Below are 22,357 nucleotides of genomic sequence, written 5' to 3'. Positions count from 1 at the left end.
TTCACTATACAAGGTTACAGAGGAGTAATTCATGCTCTGTGACTTTAACAATTCAAGTCACCATGAAAAAAAAGGGTCAATAGGTACTTATAAAGTATAGATTTCACAATCTCAACTCAAATAAAAAGATTATAGATTTTACTATTCTTTCACATCTAGGAGGAACCTGTTGAAAAGTGTTTGTCTGTTGGAACCAAAGGATTTCACTCTCATACAGAAATGTACAAGGTGTTAACATGAACTGAAAGCTGATCTGCTGTGTTTTTACAATCAATGGGGAAGTTCCTTCATAAAAAGTAATAGACAATAACAGTATAAAATGCCTCTTTTCCACCTCTAGAAAAGAGGTGGAAGTTTGTGGACTAGCCACATTCCTGAGCTTGTATGAAATAGTGCTTTGATTCAAGTAATTCTCTTTCAACTTTTCCCTCTCTCACTCACTCAAGCAGACACACACTTATGCATAAACTCATTAAAAGCATTATTTTATTCTCATGACGTCAGGTTGTATTAAAATAAATGGTGGGCGAAGCCAGAGCTGACCTCATATGGTCACAGGAGACTCATCCAGGTAGCATTTTAATACCAGGTGTGAAGAGTCATACTTAAAACTGTCTGCATGTGATCGGATCACTGTGGATTAATGTTAATTCCAGGTCTAAATGGGGCCAGAGTTACACCTCTTGAGTGGTTTTGCATTACAGCACTCTCCACTATTAGCATTCTGATCAAAAAGCCAAATGAGACAATGGTTTTCATCCTGTTAGTGGAGGTTCAGACACTTGTAGAATCTGCAGCAAGAGGCTTTGAAGCTGTTCAGGAGGCATGCTGGGTTTTTCTCTAATGTGTCCCATCTGGGTCTGCTGTGCAATAATTAACCTGCCGGTTGTCTGTTGTAAACAGCTGATTATCCCCACAAGTGTCTCAGTGTGAGACGGGTATTAGAGTCTGTGGCAGGAGGTCTGAGAAGATGCAGCTTCAACATTTGTCTCCTGCTCATTCTTTACAACAACAGCTGTTGTGTCCTGTGTGAAAAGCAACGTGCCAATTAGCATTTATATCAGGTGGTTACCGTTAGAGAAGCTCAATAATTGCTATTTATATCTAATCAGTTTCTATACCTGTTTCTCTTGTGCCACAGCTGTAGAGGTTCACTTACCAAATTAAAATAGCTGTGACTTTGGCGAGATTTTTTCATATTGTGTTTACACTTTTGTTGAGTTTTATTTTGTTATTTGCAAAGCTGTGCTAGGCATAAAAGGAGAACCCGTTGAGTGTTTTAGTAAAAGTGCCTGTGACATTGCACATATGGCTTTGAGTTCAAATTGAACAGCACATTTTGTATAAAATACCAATATGTATTGTAAATCACCATTTACACCATTAAGAAATACAGGGATATTCAATTTGGGCCATATTGCCAAAATTCAATGAGTGCATTGTGTCCACTTTTTTGCTTTTGTTATTACAATTGATCCAAAAAGATTACTCAGGATGAATGTCCCTCCCAAGGCTGGATTGAGTCTGTTTCTATTAAAACATGCTTTTTTATATCCAGACTGGCATTTGAAAGTCTGAACAGGATAAAGAATCTGATTAAAACAACATTTGGAAGCGGTTTATCATTGTTCATGTGAAAACAAGATGATGGCAACACCAGTGACAAAGCATGAGTTTTCCTTGTGTAACAAAGCTGTGTACTATGAATTTGACAGAGTGATTGTTTGGAGAGTGAAATGACGCACCTCCACTTTCAAAAGCCTTAAGCAACCTATGCAGATATTTTTGGACACACAAATCCAATTTGATCACTTGCAATGATCAATGCACCTTGAAAATGCCAAATATAGTCAAAAAGTCACTCCAGCAGTGCTAGTCATCATACAGTGGTAGTATCAGCTATGTCTCATTGTGCCTCATTCCATCCCTCTTACAACAAGAGAGGCAGAAGGCAAAAAAGAGATGTTGGAGCAGGCAAACCTCTGAAGGTTTGTTATTCCTCATACACTTTAACCCCCCCGTCTCGATACATCCTCTCGATTTGTTGAGAGGAAAGGGTAGAAGAAAAAAAAAGACTGTCAAGGCCTCTATACTTTGAGTACTGTATATCTTCACACACAGAGTGATATAAGCAAAAGTTTGGGAGAGGAAAAATCACTCCTTTATTCACCACAGCAGTAACTTGGCTATCTCACTGATAGAGTTAACATAATTTTTTTTTCTTCCTTTTTTATACAAAAAATGCATAAGTATTTCATGTCTGATCACCGTCTTTAGATCTCAGTTAGGTGAGACATACTCATTAAGTAGAAAAGGTTACACATTCAGAGCAACCCTATACTTTTCCCCAGGTTAATACCTGGGATTGCAGTTTGAATACCTGGTCCTTCACTCTGTCTTGGGTAGATGTGTTCAGAGTTCAGCAGCACTCACACTTCAGCTACACAAGCTGTAATTGTTTGCACTTCCAACTTTCATTAATCGATGCTTCCATCTCGACAGACTGACATGCCCACCCACATGAGCTCCACTGTCAGGATTTCAACACTCCTCTGTAGTACTATACTCTGGATATGAAAAATTCATTAGCTGCCTTGCAACCAGCAAGGTAAGCTTTAATGCAAGCTATTACCGAGAGAGAAAGAAAGAGACAGAGAAAGAGAAATGAAGAGTGGGAGTAAAAGATGAAAAAGAGGAGCTCTAGATGATTGGAAATGTGAAGCAGACACTAATTCATAGTTAACCACCTCAACAGTTTTTTCCCCCTCTCCACTCTTGTTGAACCACATAGAGAGATTGCTAGGGTTGCAGATTGGAAATGACTGCCTGAGAAGCTTACAGGACCACAAGGACTTTACTTTCCCTGTTTTCGTATCAAGCAAACACAGTGGGCCTTGGGAGGAAGTGTAAGGCTATAAATCACTGCAAAGTGGACCAAATACAGTTTTCCACCTAAAACTGCTCCAAAACAGAGCCCATCAAATTCAATATGCCTGTTCTTTGTGTTTGTGCTTAATTTTCTTTAATGCTCTGAATCAAGAGGGAAAGCTGTAATATTGTTCAGTAACAATTACCATGGGCAAGCTTCACCATTAAGTAAAGGCAGGCAACAGTCAGGGGCCCCAAACAGTTTTAGTATGATTTAGTATGATTTTCAGAGCAAGTTTCAACTCTCTGTCTGAAGCTGGATAGGAATACTTGTAAACACTACCAGATTCTCTCAAACATGTGTTCACACAGTTAATATTCTCCTAAAAGACACTGTTCATCGCTAATGTATACTGCTGCTTCTTGGTGATCTTATGCAATACATAAAACTCAAAATTCAAGCTGTCATTTGTCAATTTGTCTTAATAACAAATATGCAAGCTTTGCAAGTAAAGAGACAACAGAAAAGCCAGCTGCCCCTTTCTTTTGACTTTTATGAAAATAGATGTATGAAACAAAGGCTGAGGTTGCCTATGGGTCAGATTGCCTTTGAAATTCCCACTCTGAGGCGAAGAGAAAAACAAGAACTTTTAAAAAGTTAATAATTTATAAAGTCATGAAATGCATGAAAAGATGCAGATATGACATGTCGCAAACCTATGCCCTGGTTTGCGTATGGATGGTGGGGGCATGTCAACTTTTTGTACTCGCGTACAAACCCGCATTTGTAAACATAAGGCCAAGGTTAAACACAGGAATTTCCCTTTATTAGAATTTAAGTGACTGATGAAAATTATCAACAATTTTCTCAACTCACCATGATCTTGTTGCTGGTGCTTTTACCATAATGTGTGATTACATACAACAACACAACACAAACTATAGTATTGTAATGGCATCAAATTCAGCCTCACAGCAAGTCAGTAAATAACAAACAATATTATCCAGTATCTGTAATAGCAAGAGACATGTTATTGTGAATTTGAGAAATATCAGATGTTTATGAAATTATCATGTGCATGAACAAAGACCTAAGGGGAGAATTTAATTGCAAGGATATTATGACTCTTATTAGTCATGACTCTACAACTGAAAAGTTTTCTTCAACAAGTTGGATTAGTGACTTTGCCAAGTGGGGACAATTTAGTACCAGCGGGCATAATAAGCAGCAGGGTTATTTAGTTAGTCAGATAAGTCTCAAGAGCCTGAATTTAACTTCAAAATGACAGCAGTACACACTGTTCACAATAAGAAACCATGGTTGGTATGGCAACAAGATATCAGTCAATATGCAACCAGTTGCAGTGCCAAATGAAATATTTATTTTGGCTTCAACAGTAAACCCATTTTGATCATTTCGACTTATGATACAAGCTTATGTCATGATGCTAAAATCTGTGTCTGTACATTTCTCTTCTTTATACGCTTGTATTCTTGCTGTGGCTAAATTAAACATGAAAAACAGATAACACTGTAAAACTATGATCTCCTTTTTTAATCAGATCTGGAAGAACAATTAGCTTCAGAAAAGACCAGAAGAGAAATTATAGTCAAGAGAAGCACATGAGCCTGCTGTAAGCTGATTAGCCACATCATGAAAATTTGCTTCCTCTTAACCATGATAGCTGGATTAGGAAACAAACCAGTCCAAGGGCCCCAGGACCTCACAACTGACAGTTGGAAAGTTAATTATTAACTGATCACGAATCATTTAATTAATTAACCAACAATGTCAGTGTCATTTCTTTGGACCGCACATGTTTTGTAATTAAAACTTATATCAGTAGCTATCGCACATCAACCAAAACACAAATTGTGTTTTAGTCTGTATGTAACTTGGGCTGCATTTACACTGCACGGTGCAAGTGACCCAATTTGGATCTTTTCTTCCCATGTGGCAAAAATCTGATTTTATCCATTAAGAAGACGAAAAGCACATATGTCCTTTGGGTGTACTGAATCATTAGAATCAGCAAATAAAAAAAGATTAGTTCAGTACTTGACCAGAGCACATGACTGACACAGTCGCTAAATTGAAATATGGCAAAGGCATAATTCGTATGCGGAGGTAAATCTGATATGAATCAGATATGTAAATTGTTTTGTGGACACTATCCACAATCACATGACAATCTTGTATCAGCGTCATTACCTCGTCTATGAAGCCCTAAAAGTCCATAACAATCAGTTCAGCCACTGCTGAGCGCACAGGGTTTTATTGTTTTCCTGTACTCTACAGAGTGGCAAGGCACTTCCGTTGATTAATTACGTCACTGGCGAATCTCACCACTCCTGTAGCAGCGTCTCCTAGTCCGGACACATCCGGTGACGTACTTTCAACCGTAGAAGAACAACTACTCGCGTTGTAGCTGCTGAGCGTATCGATAGAGAACATGTTGGAAAAAGGTTTGTTCTGGGTTGTGATAAACAATACCAGACGCTACACGCCATTGAGAAAAGCTCAGTGGATGTCTTTCATATTTGATGGGAATATCCCTGCTACATTTCCCAAATACCTCCATGTATGCTGCAACCACTTCATGGAGGATTGTTACACAAACTTCGGGCAATATAAAGCAGGACACAGCCCCAAACTTCACCTAAAGGAAGGAGCAGTGCCAATAATATGTATATTACAATATTTACAAACCGTAAAACTGTCTTTGTGTGCTTGTTCTGTCGTTTAGCATTAGCGATAGTTGGCTACAGCCTAAGGTATGAGTGTTTATCATCTCGGTAACCACAACGTCATCCAAGCTACAGGCGTCCTGCAGCAGTCTTTGCGATGGAGGTGGTTCACTTGTCACAGTATCTTCTGACTCTGGGTCAGACTCCGAATCAAAGGGAGGGATTACGGCGAGGGGTCGTGACGACGGCATTACTCAATGTTTTGATAATTGCTAGCAGTGCATCCACCTTTCCAGAGGGGGAGCTGCGGGTCTGAGAGCTGACGTGCCAATTACATCACTTCCAGGTAACTGGCCAATCACAAGACAGTGAAAAAGCTCTTCCTGGCTGGCCAATCACAAGACAGTCTGTGTTCTGCGGGTGTGGTTTTGGTCTGAAACAGCGCGGCTAACAAGAGAGTCAGTGATGAGACATTTACATCGGCTCGTTTGCAGCGACTAGGAGGTTTTTGACCATAAAAACAACTTCATGTTTGTAAGCACACCTCCATATCTCACATATAAGTAAGATAGGACCATGCTATGGCTTCTTTAAAGGGGAGGATTTCAAAAATAGAACTACTTTCACTTCCAGTTCAGTAAGCCCATCCTGTAGGTTGTCTCCCCAATTGTTAACCAGGGTAAATGTGGATATCAGATAAGGGTCACTTATAAAAGACAATGCAAGCAAGACAAAAAGGCAACATGATGTACGCAACATATTGGAATTAGGCATCAAGCAAACAAGAGCTAGAAGTAAGTAAGTGCTTCAAGTAAGCCAAACTATAAAGTGTTAGTCATAAGTGTGATGTATAAGTGTTTTTTCTTTTTTCTTATTTTTCTTTTTTTATTGTCGTCCTCGTTGTCTGGTGAATTGGCATTAGTCTCTGGAGTAGCATGAATATTCTTATTAAAATATGTTATGGATCAAGGTTATCAAGTCAAGATATTTTTGTTGAGGGCATTACCATAGAAACAGTTAATCACAATTCTTTGAGTGGAATAATAATATTAACAAAACAGAATCATCTTGACTTTTGTCTGTCAGTCTGTGGAAACAAATATCATCCAGTAAAAATGTACCTTAAAACTAACTTAAAACATTACAATGTTTAAAATCTTCATGCAGTCGAGTGGTTTAAAAGTGACACAATGTGGGATTTCAAGATTCAAATAATGTCTCCAAGATTATTTTGATACATTATTTTGATAACATAGGCTACCGTACCTAGTTTGAAGATATGGTTGTATGCTTATTGGAAGTCCTGCTTCAGAGTTCACCAGTATTGTTGGCTTGTCAACAAATGCACATGTTACCACAAAATATAATTTACAGTACCATTTACCTACTGTGGGGGAACACGAGAGCCAATCTGACAGTGTGACTTTAAAATGGCTTCAGGTTGTAGCTTTGAACTTATGTAAGTGTACTCAGTCTGTGGTGAGCCAAATACAGGATATTGGTCAAAAAGATACAAGAATGAATTGTCAAAAAAAGGTTCAATAGGCTTCAGGTTGCAGTAACAAGGGGGGAAAAAAAAAGAATATGAATCAGTGGTTGCTTGTCAATAGGGGTGCTACTGAGTAAAATGTGCAGTCTGTAATAACAATGTAGAAGTAAAATGTTCTACACTATTTTTGTTAAGATTTGACATACTTCTTTGGTCATAGTCTATTACGTGTGCAGTTCACTCTCAATACAAAAGATAGATGTCATGTGACCCACAGACGTAAAGTGAGAGAGAGTTCTATGAGCACTGCTTGGAGAAAGCGAAAGGGAGGAAGAAAAGCAGCAGCAAACAGAACAATCATAGGGAAAGGAAATTGTAAAAGCTGCTAGTGAAAGAGGTCAGAGCAGTTGGACATCAATCATCTGCTGTTTTCATCTTCTTAAATGGGAGTGTTTGTTGTTTCTCTTGTCATGTGTCAGTCATTCCCTAAGACTGGGTATGGACGAACACATGGTTCACCAAATAAAATAGCTGAATTTCTACAGCCTTTTTTTTTTTTTTTACATAACACTGGTTAAAAACATTTGTTTTAACACAAATGTGTTAAATATATTAGATGTTACAAAAAATCCCATGAATGATACGTAGTTACAGAGCATCTGAAAAATGACTTAAAAAAAGAAGAAGCTTATTTTGAGGGAATTTTGAGTTGGTTTAAGCGCAGTTATGTACAGTGGCCCCAAGAGGTCAGGGTGTATCACTTTCAAGTGTCCCCTGGAAACACTTCCGTCGTGATTTTTGTTAATATGTGTTGTGAGATTTGCAGCACAATTTTCTTAATGTGTTGTGCTGTGGGATTGGCAGGGCATTTCTCTTGATGGTGTTGTGTTGTGATGTTTGCGGGGCGTTTGTCTTAATGTGTTGTGTTGTGATGTGATGTTTGCGGGGCGTTTGTCTTAATGTGTTGTGTTGTGATGTTTGCGGCGCGTTTGTCTTAATGTGTTGTGCTGTGATGCTTGCAACATGTTCTTCTTAGTGTGTTGTGTTATTTGCAGCACATTTTTCCTAATGTGTTGTATATTTGCAGCACCTGACCTCTCAGGGCCACTGTAGTTATGACCCGGAACTAAGTGTTCCTAGTCACAGATAAATTTGAACAGAAATAAATTAACCTAGTTTGTGGACTTAACACATTCTTGTTCAATTTTAAGCACAGATGCTAATGTTATGTGACGCTGACAAAGTAAATATAATAACTTAAGCTACCATTTCAACATCAGTAATGTAAAGCAGTCAGTTATATACAAGGAAAGCAACACATCAGGGAAACCTACCTTGTTTCTTGCTTGTATCCATCTCCTGTTATTTGGTGACACAGCGGGTGAACTTGCATCAGATGAAATGTTATCCAACACTATGGAAAAGCAGAACATGCTGTAAACACAATGTTGACATTATCAGGTAATTACAGGTCCTCAATCACAGTTTAGTCATTCTGCCTCAGCTGTGCTGGTCAGGAAGTAGAAACACAGCCCTACTTTGCGTATTGGGCTTGGATTTCACTACCTTCTCTGAGCTGAAGGTATTAAATGGTGCCATAAGGCAATTCAATTGCCCAAATGCACTTTGAATGAGGTTCCATGGCATTGCCATGGAGCATTAGACTACACCCACATGCACATCAAAGCTTGATCTACAGACTGAGTGGAGTTTATGAACAGAAATTAATGTGCAGGTAATCTATGTTACTGACTGTCTTATTCTCAATGTTGTGGCCCACTGGCCAGGAGGCACCAGTGACTCTTTTATTATACACAACAGCACAGTGGGAATGGATCTGTAAGGGACAGGTGGCTTGTCAGTGAGCACCTTTCCTGTTTCATATTATATGAAGTGTAAATCCTCTATTCTGACTACAATGTGTTATCTAAAACCTGGATGATGACACCCTTTACCAACATCATATTTCCACACATGCTCCAAAATAGAGATCCCATTTGGGTGGCTAAAAGGCCATTGGGAGTACTTGGACACAACTGACTACAAGCTCCTTTATACCCCTTAGAGGGCTGCATTTGTCTTTGAGAGATAATGTAGCACGACATAGACACATACTTAATCATGCACTGCATTTATTTATTTTATTTTTGTTTGTTTTTACATTGTTTTATTATTGCATTTATGTTTGTGTCGCAATCTTATCTTCACTGCATGTCTTTGACCATTTTTTTTTTTTTAACTTAGTTATTGCAGTCCAGTCTGTTTAAAAAGACAGTCACTCAGAGCACATGCTATAGGAAAAACTCAGGCACAATTATTTCAACTTCTGCAGTTTCTTTGGTTTGTATTATGAGTTCTTACAAAACTCTCTTACACCACTGTCTTCATGACACACCAAACAGATGTTCTACATAGAGATATGGAGGCTTGGCAGTATGCTAAATGCAGGTAGCAGTCACACACTTCTTGATTCTAAATTCACAAACATACATAAGGTGATTATACAATGAATGATTTGCTGAAAATATATTAATTGATATATTATTTTGTTGATGCTGAAAACAAAAACAGGTTGCTTATTGTCAGTTTCCTCCTCTGTATCCACAAGGAATGATCAAACCTTACATATACAATACAATACATAAAATAACTGGACATAAAAACCTCTTAACATATGAAATGAAACGTGAAAAATATATTGGAAGGAGGGTGTGGCTTATTCCTTACATTCCTTAGTGTAGTCATATTTCTATCATCTGTTTTTATTGTTTTTCTTTTTGAAATAACAGTTTGCATGGCAGTTGCAATACAGTTTCATCATTGCATTGCCCATTTTAGTCAGGAGGCTACTTTTAGTTGTAATATTTAATTTTTAGATTTTATATCCTGGCCATGCATACATTAATTGTTACATTTGTCCATTTCAAGATGTAAGCCCCCTACCCTCATCATGGGCCTATATGCAACTTGGACTGCTATGCCTCTGCTGACAATTGCTTTTTCAGTCTACACAATTTAATTTTCGCCTACATTTTGACAGTAGATTGTCCAGGCCCCCCATGTCGAATTTTTGTTGAATTGTCTGCCTTTTTTTTTTTCTACATTCATTCTCATTCTACTTTTAGGCTCAAAAATATGGCTGTAATGTCCAGTATTGACCATCAAAGCAGTGACCAACAACTAAACAAAACAAAAAGAGATCCATCACCCTGATCTAATCACAAATAAAATGAAAAAGCACTGAGAGTAAAATAGGTGATAGAGATGTGCTGATGAGCTATAATGTCATCCACACCCGCTGCTAAATTTAAATAATCCACCTGCCATCCACCCGATGTTTTTTTCAACAATTAATACCCGCACCAGCCAGCCACCCGATCATCATTAATTGTAGTAGCAGTCTGCTAAACATGTTATGGAACACAGCAGCTGTGCAGATCCTCTAGGTCAACTAATCTCTGCCTCATTTCAGAACTAGTCAATATGTCAAACTATGTATTATTTATTTCTTTATGTATTTCAACCGCAAACTCAGAGAGTTGCTAAATCATTAGCCTCACAGTCAACACTTATACACAAAGCTGTGTCATTCACACATTATTCAAGCACAAAATCAGTCACTCTAAATTGACCATAGGTGTAAATGTGAGAGTAAATGGTTGTTTGGCAAACTGTTTACTCAGTTTGCATTGGGCCGACTTGTCGCTACTTTTGTTGTGGCGGGTCCCATATTATTAATTAATATTTTGTGCACATGTTATACCTATTCCAAGGCCACAAAATACCAAATTGTAGTTTTTTTGCCCCATGCCATGCCTGGGGATCGGTAGAGAACAATACTATAAACAATAATGTTTTGAAACAATTCTTCTTTAATTAATGAAGGAAAAGTAAAAAGTAAAATGAATTAATGAATTAAGTTCTGTAAGGATATTATCGTGTACTTGTATCAGTATTCAGTATCAAGTACCCACAAAAAAAAATTGTATTCATACTAGGTCTGAAAGAAAGCATTGATGCATCTGTATACAAGACCGACTTACAGGGCAGGAACTTCAGCACCGGACAGCACCCAAGAAACCTCATATCCTGCAAGACTGTTTTACAGTGCAGACATTTCAGCACCGGACAGCACCACAGACGTCACATCTGAGCACCTGCTTTACAAATGGGCTCCTAGTCACAGCAAAGTTTTAAAATATACTGTATGTATTACAAAACAATCTTTGGACAAATACGACCCACAACAAGGTTTCAAATTATAGCCAGGAAACAATGTTGCAAAATGTAATGATTAGTATTTTGCTAATCACAAGACTGAAAATTTCACGTGACAAAAAGAGATATAGAATAGAAGAATATAATACAACACTACTTCATGAAATCATCTTACCAATGCAAAGAGTGTAGACAACTATTTCTGCCTGAATACATCAACACTTGGAGCCTTTTTCAATTTTTAGGAACATCCAGCTTTGGAACACTTTGATATTTTTCCCCAGCCCCAACCAACACTGATATAGAAATCAGCAATTGAGACCTGGAAGAAACTGTTCGCAGTGAGATCACATTTATCAAATGTCTGCCATCTGTGTCAGTGTGAATGGAAGACATGATGTAGAGATGTGGGACTGTCTCTCCTCTTTGGATTGACTCTGGACACCACTGCTGTGCAGGTGCTGCTTCCTATAGAAGGCAGTTGATTTGTATCCTGCCTGTGATTCTATGACTTAAATCCCATCTCCAGTTTTGTCCCTCCTCCTGGCACTTAATAGGCATAGTCCCATCTGTCTTACCTGATACATTATGGGACATTTGGTCTTTTTGTTTGAATGTAAATGTAAAAGTGGTGCGATTAACACTGACCATGTTGTCATTGCAGGTTTGTTCATTTGCTTCATGGTGGGGGCTTTTATGCATTCTTAATGAACAGGTTGTTTTCTTTTAACTTGCCAAGCTCCTCTGAGACTCGCTTGTGACCGAAAGCTAAATAACTACTTGGACAAAATGCTCACAGCTACACAGCAAAAGGTACCAGCAAGAGAAGCAAGGAGTTGATTACTAAATCAGAGTTAATGACACTGCCGCCGACTGCACCTTCATTTCAAATGCACATTGTGCTCCTTGCTCTTTTTAATTACATAGCTACCATACATGTTTGCTGCATGATTATACTGCTCACGTTGGCAAGTCAGCCTAATTTAAAATGTATAAAGCCTTTTTTTACACCAATTTCTTTAGTTAAGTGTGGTGGATATTATAAATTCTGTCCAATGTGTCATTAACAATGTAAAAAAACAGGTTGTGGCATCTTGCTATTACAGGGTATTTTAGTCGGCATCTATTTTTAGAAATAAGTGGGCAAGCTATGCCTACTTTGCTTGCCCTGATGGAAAGCCACTTGCATATAATTAAGTGTTTCCATAAATACCCCGGTTTTTAAAATGCATAGACACTCACCACTTGAATTGCTTGTTAGTTTAAATATCTAATCAGCCAATCACATGGCAGCAACTCAGTGCATTGAGACACTCAGACAAGCTGAAGTTCAAAGTGAGCATCAGAATGAGGGTGGAAGGTGATTTAAGTGACTTTGAACATGGCATGGTTGTTGGGGTTAAGCAGACAGGTCTGTTTTCACAGAGACTACTGATCAATTGCAATCTGGTATTTACAGAGAAGAGTACAATATTACATGACATATTGTACTGATTCTTTGAAGCAATGTATTGACATAGCCATATTCTCAACAGCGGTTTTGTGTTTTATATTTAAGAGTGACTGTTGGTTGGCAGGAGACTTTCAGCCATTTCACTCGTGCTTCCACTCCTTTCCCCAGACAAACAAAACTGCTTTAACAAAGGATGGTCGTTTGAAGCTAAATGAGTTATCACGTGGTGACAGAGACACAAAATAATGAGACAGGCCTGATTAATGCTAAAAAAAAATACTTTGGAAGCCAATGCTCAGTATGAGACTGTTATAATGAAAAAATTTAACTAAAAATGATGGATTTAAATTAATGCAACAGAATCAGAGTAAGATGTCTCCAAGTGTGATGATGCAATCTAAACCCAGTGAGAACTACTACATTTCATACGAGGCCCTGACTGCTGCCTCCACAAACACTGTCTTCTTGTATCTTGAAAAAAAGATTTATCGACTCCAACATGTGTTGCAGCTAACCATAGTCGCACAAAGGGAACTGAATATATGGAATTCTGACTCCGACTTTAGCCTTTTCCTCCTTGGGCCTTTCTGTGCAGCAGGCCTTTGCATTATTAAATCATATTGCAGATGAAAAAGCATCATCACATCACAGGTATAATCATGAATAAAGATTGGTGTTATGATGTGGGTGTGGTCTCGGTTAGCAAGCGTTTGTCCCTGTGAGCTGGGTAAGTGTGTAACACTGAAAGCTCACAGGAGGGAAGGCAGACTTGCAGTAAAACACAGATGGAGTATAAGATTCAACTTCAAGCGCAACAGTGATGAGAACAGCCACACTAAATGATGCAGTTCTTTCACTTTGATAACGGCAGCTCATGAAGCGCCAAAGAAAAGATGGCATTATGGATGCAACTACATACCAATTTCGATATTAACCGTGGTTGAAAATGTCACAGTTACTGAACCGGAAAGGCTCAGCTACACTGAATGTACCGGTTTTAGTACAGTATTTTCCTCTGAATAGTAGCGCAGTGTGGAAAATCACAAGTTACTGCAGGTGCAATTGGCAGACTGCAGGCAGAATACAAGTCTGGTACACCAGCATAAAGTGTCCTGCAGCAACATGATCAAAGTATGAGCTACATTTCAGTACAGTCAGTGGTGGCCACAGTACTATACTGTTAAATCTTGTTGCCACCCTATATTGAATAACATCAATATGGCTACATTAGTTAAAGAATGGAACATTGAGTTGGTGAAGTAGTGAATAAAAAGAAAAGCCAATATAATAGCAGCAGTTAAGAGTTGTTTGAACAACAATGCACTGCACTAAATGCTGCCAAGAACATGTAATTCCCACCAGGATAGTAATGAAATAGCAGAGCATTATAAAAGTGTTTTTTTTCCTCAAATTATACCATCAAAATCTATAATCATTACATCCCCAAAAAGGAGGCGAGAGAGTTTCCTGCATCTGCTGACTAGAACCAACGGACCTCATCAGCTCTAACCATTTGAACTGTATAGTCACATACCTCTCCCTCCTTTAGCCTATCCCAGGAGACGCTTTTGCCATGCCTTTACTGCCACCTTCAGTTGCTGCTTGTTTGCAGGTCTTTGTGCCTTCAGTTTAGTCTTCAGTAAAAGCATGAGATCAGGTGACTGACTTGGTCACTGGAGAGAAGGACATTCCATTACCTTCAACAGCTCGTGTTGCTTTTGCAGTATGTTTTGTGTCAGAGAGGATATCCCTTTTCACCTTCAGAAGAATTCTGCGATCATCCACTTTACTTCCGTGGTTTTCCAGGTCTTTTGGTGTTTCTAAGTTCACCAGTGGATTCTTACTTTTTAAGAATGTACCAAATTGTTTATTTGGCCACACTTAATGTTTTTGCCATCTCTCCGATAGGTTTATTTAGTTTTCTCACTCGAATGATGGCCTTCTTCACTTGCATTAACATATCCATGGCTCTAAAATTGAAAATTTCAGTGAAAAGCCACCAAATGCAAATTCTACACTTGCAGTTAGCTGCAGACCTTTATCTACTTGTTCTGGCAGGGAATAGTGAGGTAACAGGCCATACCTGGCTATGAAACTGCTTTTTAGTCAATTGTCCAATTATTTGTGAGCCACGGAAAATTGACAATGTTTAAAAATTCCTCAATGGTCAATGCTATTATTTTATTCAAACCCTCAAATTAAAGTGTCCACACATTGATCACATATTTGTTGTTTCATTTACAATTCATTGTGGTGGTGTACAGAGGCAAAATGACAAAATATGCATCTATGTTCAAATATATATGGACCTAACTGTATACCAGGGTATGTGATCAGAGTGGAGCTGAGGAATTTGCTTGGAAAATTAAAGAAATCACCAAAAAAATAAACATGAGTCATCGCATCTCTTGCTCAGTCTTAATCTTATTTTGCTCTACCAGAGTCTGAAGTCTATGTGAGGAAGGATGATGAGAGCAAATTATCCTAGTGGAAATAAATTAAGGGCATAGTTACACATGGTTACAAGATTGGTGGGGACACAGGAACAAAAAACCCTCTACTGTCGACTGCTGATTTTTTTAAACAATGCTACAATGACCCCACAAACAACCACATAACCGTTTCTCAATCACCAGTAAATACGGGAAACATGCATGCAGTTTTAAAATAAGAAAGGTTTCTGAAAAAAAGCAGCTTCCGTGTCAAGTATTTAGTGTGACCGACCCTTATACTTGAACAGCAGACCCATGATTAATGTTACTGCTAAAACCAGTTTGTCCTCTCTTTAATGTCAACAACTGTCTGTTGTGAAAAAGGTCCAATACACCAGGTTTAATGATCACAGAATTTGACATGATCACAGAATCATGCCTTTAATGCACATATTTTTGTCAACCACCATGGCGCTAATTTCCGTCCAGTACATGTAATTTTCTTTCTGCTCTTTTTTTGCTCCCACCAAGCTCTAATCTTGTGATGACAAGAAGACAGAACAAGTGTTTGGTAAATATTTTCATGTTGCAGTGTCAGGGAGCTAACTATCAGTGTCACATCAGGAATCTCACTCTTGCTAATCCTCTTTTAGGAGTGCAACCATTTGATGAGAGACACTTGGTGGTAAACGTTTTCACAGCAATTGCATACTAAACATCCAAGTGGTTGTCTGTATGTTTAGTGTGTGCGTGTGTCAAGTCATCACCTACGACTGGCAGGACTAGGCTCTTCATACATATGATTTTAGTTAAAATACAGTAAAACCTGATTTATACAGCACTCAAATTTGTTAAGTGACAGAAATTACATATTTGTATACCGTAAGTGTTGATTCGTCTGTTTGCAACCATCTCGCTTTACGAGCGCAATGTTGCTGTTATTTTGTCCGTCTCAACATAAAACAAATCACATCCTGTATGCAGCATATTGCTGTCACCCGGCGACAAAATCTAAACATCGCTATGCTGAAAGAGAGAGTCATGTGGAGCTGATAGGCTTAATCAGAATTGTGTGAACACATTTGACAGCGGTTGGAATCTAAGATTTGCTTTAATTCAAAAACAAATATGTGCAACAGTTTTAACACTATTAAAATAAAATAAAAAAACTTGATATCCAACCCTAAGTATCTGTAGTAGTGTTGGGACTGAAATGTAAAATAGAGTGTGATCAGGTGGATGGATTCCACATATCTAATTATCAACACAGCTATGCCAGTGGTACATTTCCTCATCTTTTGCATTCTATAATTGCATCCTGTGTTGCCTCTGAACGTCATTTATTTGTTTTTGCCCCCGTCTCAATATTACCATGGGAGACGTAACTGTAAAATTTTGCAGTTTCATCGTGTCAATTAGTTCCTTAATTATTTTCCAATTACAGCCACAGTGTTGTTTGAGAACAATCAAGGCAATTATAGTGGAATATTAACATGGCGCTCTGAAAAAGTTGAGTCCTTTTATAAAACAAGTTACTTTAAGAAGCACAAAACCCATTTATGCATCTTCCGGAGATGTCATGATTTGAATTGAAACAATCCGCTCCTGTATATGACACCAACCTGTCACTCATGGCAGGATACGACACATTTTCCAGACTGTTCTGTACTTGACATAAGACAAGTCTATCATGCAGCAATTGAGAGCTTCATGGCTCGCATTAGTCCTCTGTCCTGTCAGTGTCTCCTCAGTGCTGTTTGGTCTGATTCTGCTTCTCTTTAATCAAGCCTTTGCTCTCAGCTGCCACTCTCTCAAAGGCAAAAGTGGGGAACTAAGTTGGACCAATCATGGCAGATAATGTGCTTAAATCAGCCAGTGGGTGTGAAAGCCGACCACTTGGGTTTCAGCTCCTCACTTCAAAGCCTCTAAATCTACACAACTCTGCTCATTAGTCCAAAAGTATATACTACAAATGCTGCTTTCTGCAGTCAATGACTAGCACAATTAACTTCTTAAAGCCTTCTTCTGCCATAGGGCAGTCTGATACTTGTGTGTTGTTGGTGCAAAAGAAAAAGAAGCAAAACTAAATATTTGAATAAAAAGCATCACTGAATCATCACAGTCTTAAAATAATACGCAAGTAATATATGCAAGTTCTTGTGTTTACAGTGGCTAAATTGTTTAAAACAAAATAGGTTCATTTTGATGAACTTACAGAGCTATTCTTTAAATCTTCCTTTTCCTTAACAGAGCTTTAGTGAGAATTTCAGCTCATCATTAGGGGGGTTTCACACTGGATCCATGTGTGACGCATCAAAGCTGCGGCTCTCTATACTCATAGGTACATGTTAACTCATGAGACTGTTCACACGGGCTGCGTGAGACTCCCTCGAGTGAGCCGCTCAGCTCTTTCTGGGAATACACCCCTCGCTTATTTTTCACACGAGCCATGTTTGTCTCACTGTGAAAATCTTTTTTTTCACAGTTTAAATGTCTGTATCTGTCACACTCTCTCTCACACACACACAAACAGAGTTTATAACAAACAGAATATTTTATAGTAAAAGCATTCTATTAATTTCCCTGACTGCATTAATTTTTTCAACGTTGTGAAATATAAATATATACAGAAGCAAGGCTTCATACTGATGAGTCCTGGTATTTAACGGAGTACAGAGGAGTATTTTAAAGTATGTTTTATAATTGTCAGAGGTAAACTTTGTAAAACTTAACAGAAGCTGCACAGAAGCGCTACGAGAGGAGCAGGAGACATGTACCTTGTGTAAACTACAGAGTTGCATGAGATGTGCGCAGAGCAGCACTGTTGCCATCACGTACGGCACACACATTCAATGTGAAATTGGCCATAAGCTGACTGGACAACAACTTCAACAACTTTGCTCAGTTTCACCAAATTTAAAGCAGTGTTTGGTGGCTTTTCTCAGTGAAACCCACTGGCCCTATTAACTTGAAAGATGAAATTACCCGTTTTCTTCCCATTGTTTCTAGTCTCACCTCAAAACGCAATTAATTATCTAACATTTCAGATTAGATGAGTCCTTGATGCACAGACATGAGGTAATCTGATCTACGCCAAGAAAACTCTTACTAGCATAAAACAGACCAAGAAAATAGACATGCAGCATTATCTATGCCTAAAGTAATAAAGCCACTACAGGTCAGCCCGCTATACACCGTGTCTATTGCTGCATTTAAGTGAAATTTGTGAACTTGTAATTATGACATCCTGAACTCAAAGCATTCATTAAATGTACGTGAATGGGTCATAAATAAGACATGAGCTTATCTACTGAACACAGTAAACAAACCTCTTTGAATGCAGCACATTCATATACAGGATTCAGGGGTTCATACGTTACTCTTATACAATGGACAGACGTGACATCAGTACTGTATGATATATTTAGGGCAACGGTAGCTCAGCGGCAGAGTGAGTAGTCTTTCGACTGAAAGGTTGTGGGTTAAATTCCCAGCTCCACTCGTGTGTCCAAGACACTTGTTACTGACGGCTGTGCTGGCAGCTTATGAATGGGTATGAATGATGCATGACAGAAAAACATGCTGCACATATGCACTGTATGTGAATGGCAAAACTGCAGTGTAAAGCTGCTGGTCATCAAGACAAGAAAAGTGTTGTATAAATACAGACCATTTGCAAAGGGAATAGTTATTTCCTGATATCTTGTAAAGCTGAACGCCATTTATTGCACCCTTAAAGCTGCTGTAATGACTACTGCAACTGTAGCCTTCATATGCACTTCTAATTCCATTACAGGATTCTCATGGCATTTCTCTTTACATCAGATTCACACAGTAAGAGATGGGGTGCATTGAAATGCATTTTTCATAACTAACAAATGAGCAATATGACTGACAACAGTGCAGATGAGCCTGCATAATTTTTTGTACAGCTTTACTGCCTCATCCTCAAACAACTAAGGCTCTAGTAATAAGAAAAAAAAAACAATACAAGGAAGCTTATTGCATGCACTTGGAACATTTCTGAATTAATGAGGTACTTGAGAAGCCCCAGTTTTCTTGTTGAGGGCGTTCAACCGGAAGCAAATACATCCCAGTTCAGTCTAATCCATTTATACTTTGCTTTGGGCTTGAGACACTGAAGATACTCCTGTCTTTATATAATTTGGATGGTATTGTTATTAGTTTGTCGACTGTCATCTGGATCTGCTACATATTGAGTTGTTCAGCAAGACAAGTTGGACTTAAAAAATTCTTACTCACCCTTCAAAGTTTGGAAATGGATTCGCTTTTCAAGTCCTGAGCTCTGACAGCTGCATCTAAGTAAATGAGCAAAAACAACGTTATCTAAGTAACACTTTAGACCTTTTATTCAGCACACATTTTGACAGCAGGACAGGCACAGGTGTTACTCATAACATTAATGAAGGGTCTGTTTAACGCAGTGGTCAGGACAGTACTGTGAACCCTGGAAGCTAAATGGAACGCGGCTGTCAGTAATTTAATTAAGTTTACACCTGCTATACCTGATGTGGCCTGACATAACGAAAAAGGCCCACAAATATTTCTAGTATAATATCCATTTTCTTTGTATCAATATGATGTTAATGCATTCCAAAAATACACTGAGATATGACGCACATAACAATTTGGAATATTTTACCTCAGACATGTAATATTATGTTCTTTTTTGCAAGTGTTTACTGGTTTCCTCGGCTTTCTCTTTATTACGAAACTTATCTGGTTTGAAATGTTTTACAAAGACAGCGCTTTTAGCTTTATTACAAAACACCAACGCTTACGAAACTATTTGCGCTTGTCCAAAATGATTTAGAAGTGGTTTAAAGTGTCCATACTTGCGCAGAAACTCGCTCACACAGCCACTTCCTCCTCGTCCGCCAGTCCCGCACGTTACTGTGGCGTGTGCGTAATTAGTGTAATTACAGCCAGCTGGACACGGCTCCGAAACGCAGCGCATAGTCTCGCGGTCACAAATACACGCTGAGAAACACGCCCCTTAAGGTTTTAAATAACAAACAACACTTAGACACATTTTAATGTACAATAAAACAACGCTGAATGTCTGTGTTTTTTAGAAGGCGTAATCATGTCTTGGTCAAAATACAGGGGCCACGGTCACGCTTAGTAACAGTGAATAAAACCATATTGAATTGAGTCTGATAAAGCCGGAATTATTATATGAGCTCTAAAGATATTCTCTTAAATTAAGATTTCTGCTGATATGAGTACTGGGTTTGTTAAAAATGAACATTTGCTACAGTGATGCTTTTTGTTTTATTTTTCATTTTTGTATACTGATTATGACACTGGTACAAAATATGCAGCAACCCTCAATTAAAGGCGTAACAAACGTGATTGGAGGTCACTGAGGCATTTTTAAACCTTCTGTTTTGATCAATTACTTTTTCATTTTCAAAAGAGAAGGGCATGGCACAATTCAAAAACAGTAATACAACAAGTACTATCCACTTCCCTCTACCCGAATAGTGACAACCCACCCACCCTCAGTGTATGCATTTTTAAAATTGTGCATGTTCTCAGTAAATGTTTCATTCCTTAAATGTGCAGTCCTCCAAATTTAGTGGTGCATCTTTTTAAGGGAAAAGCACAACTTGCCTAACATGTATGTGCAGATACATTGGCCCAAGTGGGACCCTAAGCTGAATTTGACTGGGGGGCTCCCCTCCCCTCCCCTCCCCTCCCACTACCTTAGAGTAGCTGGTGCAAGTGCAAGTGTGGAAGCACAAAGAAACGGACAGATAGACACACAGAGCCACTAAATACAATACTTCACAAGTGATTAATAAGGCTGATAACACAGTTTGATCACTGTGTCCTCTATGTGTGTAAAATGGAAGCACTGATTATATGAATGCTTTATTTATTGGCAAATAATTAATTGTCTTAAATTCATGTTTCTTCAAATTCACACAGAAAGGCTAAAGTGGCAAAAAACAACAACTTTTTTTTCTTCTCTCAAATTTTTTCTTGGGATGCATTATTGTGCAGAACTGATTTTGGAGCTGCCAAGATTTGTGTCCCCTGCTTCTTTATTCTTAGCCAAGATTAATGTTTCATGTGTGAAAATCAAATTAACAAGCTAAAACAGACCAAAATACAACGTGGTTAACACTATTTGACCCATACATTTTCTGTTGTGAAATACAACAGGGGGATGCATTTTTTTTTTAAATTTAAGATAAATGTGTTGCAGTGGCTAGCATTATTGCCACACAGCAAGAAGGTCACCAAGGGTTTTTCGTCTGGATAACATAATTGTCATGACTAATAATTTATTTTTATCTCTGTCTAATGTTTATCTCATTATGTGTCTTTATATTGTGCTCTTTGAACTCTATTTGCAATTGTTGGAAAGTCTCCACTAAAATGACTTGGTTTTCTAATACATTATCATATACAAAAGTAAAAGCTTAATTTAAACTGAGAAGACAAGATATGATAACTTTCATTAATCCCTAATGGCGAAATGTACATCTCTACAGAAGGAGACAGGAATAAACAGGTACAAAAGAATTTTGAGTACAATAAAAGGTATTAGAAAAAATCTAAAAACTTAAAAAATGTAGAAACACATGCACAAAAGGACTACTAAATAAGGATAGCACTTGCAAATGAAACAGAACATTGCACCAAGCAGTAATCTTATATTATTGCACAGCATAAAAACAGTAGATGGCGCATACATTTAAGAAGAGACTCAGGTGAAAAAAAAGATATCCCCTCAGACTTGCAGAAACAAACTCAACTACCTTTTTGGGCACTAATACACACTTTTAATTGAGGATCTTTGCTATGGGCCACATTAAAATAAAACATGAAATTAGAAAAATAAATTACTACAAAAATCTATCTTTCCAAGAGGCTCCTACTTGGTCAGAGGACAAAAGTACTGAGGAGTTTTAAAAAAAGATTCCCATGGTGCTTCCAGAGTTCTCTGGAAAAGGGCAGCAGATATTGTAGCAAACGGTAGTGTGCCCAGCTCTGCACTCACAAGGGGTCTGAGGTGGTTGATAATGATACTCTCCATGGTCTTATGGTCTTCATCAGGTGAGAGGTCATGGTTAAAGTTCTCACATGGTTGGGTTCTGTGGGCTGCACAGTCATAGGAATCTGAGGATTTCCACAGGAAAAAGAGCCTTTCCTAGACTGAGGTTGATGAAATGCAGA

At 38.3% G+C, this 22,357-nt stretch overlaps 1 long non-coding RNA gene across 1 annotated transcript; it reads right to left on the bottom strand.

Moving 5' to 3' along the window:
- Nucleotides 1-8,385: 8,385 nt before the first annotated feature.
- Nucleotides 8,386-20,045, bottom strand: LOC122783303. Its single transcript, XR_006362028.1, has 3 exons — nt 20,005-20,045; nt 19,412-19,467; nt 8,386-8,459 (listed from the first exon to the last, which is right to left on the bottom strand). It is a non-coding gene; the product is annotated as an uncharacterized LOC122783303 (long non-coding RNA).
- Nucleotides 20,046-22,357: the final 2,312 nt, after the last annotated feature.

Source organism: Solea senegalensis, linkage group LG16, assembly GCF_019176455.1.
Source record: "Solea senegalensis isolate Sse05_10M linkage group LG16, IFAPA_SoseM_1, whole genome shotgun sequence".
Classification (NCBI taxonomy): Eukaryota; Metazoa; Chordata; class Actinopteri; order Pleuronectiformes; family Soleidae; genus Solea; species Solea senegalensis.
This window is presented reverse-complemented; position numbering and strand designations above follow the sequence as displayed.